Raw genomic sequence first — 2,593 nt, forward strand, 5'->3', positions numbered from 1 at the left:
GGTACGATGGCGTGCTGATGCTTGTTTTCGAACCCGTAGATAGTGCGGAGAGCCGAGAGAGGGACTCTGTAGCGGATGCCGTAAATGAAGAAGGTCAAGATACCATCGTTAGCTCTCTTTGCCTTCTCGTGGGCATGGTAGAGGTTCACCGTGGCCATGAACTTGCGGACCAGCTCCGGGTAGAGAACCTGTGGGTTAGTGGCCAAGTTCCCCATACCCAGCTCTACGAACAAGTCCTCGAGGCCCGATTTGATGCCCAAAGCTCGAAACACGTCTGGATCGACGAACCGCGTCGGCTCGATGGAGACCTTCAGCCACTCATTGTAGAATATGCTGTCATAGTCGTCCCACGTGTCAACGATTGTGCGGTTTCTACATGCCGCGCTCTTCGCCGCTTTACGTGTGTCGTCAAAGCGGTCAAAGAGCGGGATAGGTTCGTCTTCGCGCTCGCGTGGCCAAGGGTATTGGTCGCGTACCGGTGGTGGTGGCGGAGCTACGCTACTGCCACCTACGTCGAAGATTTGCTTCATCCTCCTTTCATACATCTGCAACCAAAAACCATAAACGAAAGTAGGAGTTCAGTTCGGTTTGATGGTTTGGTACAATATCGACCGACGGAACTAGTGGCTGTCGATCGATGTTCAGTGCGAAAATCGATCGATGAAAGGTGTGTGTCATCGATCGATTTCACATTCGCGGGAACCTGCAAAAACCCATTGATGGAATTCGATGTGCATGGCATATATAATCGGTTTAATCGATCAGTAATCCCTATTCTATCACTCTTTTAGCATGAATTGACCTATAATGGCACGAAAATCGAGTGGATTGAGCGAAGAAATCGTCGGAATTGGCCGTAAAACGAGAGAGAAAAAAGATGGTAGTGTGTTCTTAGGGTTTTCGGGTTTGTGTGAATGTCGACTTAAGTGTCGACTTGATATGAGCCTGCGTCTGTTCATTTGATGTCGAACGACGACGCTTCTTTTTTTTTTTTTTTTTTTTTTATGAAATCCTAATTATCGAAAGACTAGAAATGGGTTGCCTCCCATTCAGCGCTTATTTTAAGTCTTTAGCTTGACTCAACGTTCGATTTTCTAATTATCGGGAAGGGGGACTAAGTTTATAGGCCCGATATTTGGCGGTTTAGCCAAATAGTGCTTTACTCGTTGGTCATTTACCGTGAATTCGTCTCCTTTATTATTTATAAGCGTAATGGCTCCATAGGGGTTTATGTTCACCACAGTGAAAGGACCTGACCAACGAGATCGGAGTTTTCTGGGGAACAGTGTTAGCCGAGAGTTATAAAGCAGCACTTGATCGTTTGGTTCAAAGTGCCGGGAAATGATCTTTTTATCGTGATATGCTTTCGTCTTTTCTTTGTATATCTTCGAACTCTCGTAGGTTAATTGTCTAATCTGGAGGTGCCTCTGCGCTGGCGGGATGGTCCTTCTGCCAAGGGTTAGCTGGCTCGCACACTCCTCCTGCTCGAACAGCGACATGGCGATACTCTGGCCCAGATGGCAGTGAGAGCATCGACTATGACGCACTGGAAATCTCCCTCAGGGCGTGTAGACATGTCTGGCATAGGTGGGAATGGCGGGAGTGCGGCCACGGGCTGATGCGACTGAGGTCCTCCAGTTCGCTGGACCATGTAACGTCGCGGCATGGTAGCTGGGGCACGGAGGAGGCGTGGGTCAGGGCGGAACTGAATGCTAATAAGGCCATGGTCGAAATCCGTGAGTGTACGAAGTGGCAGCCTCACCAAATGCCTGCCGTTCTCGTCCCTGAAGCACCATTCATGGTCTCCCATGAGCCACTGAGTCCTCGTGAGATGCGCTGCGTCCATGTAGACGATCCGGTCATCCATCTCATCCATCTCATCGTCTAATGGAACTCCGCATTGTATGAAAATCGGGGTTAGTAGGTTCCCGACCATTTCCTTCTTCCTTCCCTGTGCCTGAAACGGCTTCATCTTAAGCTTGACCAGATGCTCAGCAAAGACGGCACCAATGATGGGCCACACGTCGTCCGCGGGCTCCTCAATATCGTCCATGTGAACCAAACTTCTCACCGCGTAATAGGCTAATGTGAGCTCGTGTACCAGAACCTTATAAGGTTCCATTTTGCACAACAGAGTGTTGGCAAGGACCTTCATGAAGTAGCGCAGAGTCGGGTGACGGATGTCTGTCTGAAGAGTCTGGGCGGACTCGAAGTAACCGGTATCTATGTGCTACCAGAAAGTCGAAATCCCTGCGAATTCGGGTACGATGGCGTGCTGATGCTTGTTTTCGAACCCGTAGATAGTGCGGAGAGTCGAGAGAGGAACTCTGTAGCGGATGCCGCAAATGAAGAAGGTCAAGACACCCTCGTTAGCTCTCTTTGCCTTCTCATGGGCATAGTAGACGTTCACCGTGGCCATGAACTGGCGGACCAGCTCCGGGTAGAGAACCTGTGGGTTAGTGGCCAAGTTCCCCATACCCAGCTCTACGAACAAGTCCTCGAGGCCCGATTTGATGCCCAAAGCTCGAATCACGTCTGGATCGACGAACCGCGTCGGCTCGATGGAGACCTTCAGCCACTCATTGTAGAATAT

General features: G+C 50.1%; 1 pseudogene; it reads right to left on the minus strand.

Moving 5' to 3' along the window:
• Positions 1–2,230: 2,230 nt before the first annotated feature.
• LOC106330741 overlaps positions 2,231–2,593 on the minus strand; it is a 5,036-nt pseudogene continuing 4,673 nt past the window's right edge.

Source organism: Brassica oleracea, chromosome C3 (genome assembly GCF_000695525.1).
Source record: "Brassica oleracea var. oleracea cultivar TO1000 chromosome C3, BOL, whole genome shotgun sequence".
Taxonomy (NCBI): Eukaryota; Viridiplantae; Streptophyta; class Magnoliopsida; order Brassicales; family Brassicaceae; genus Brassica; species Brassica oleracea.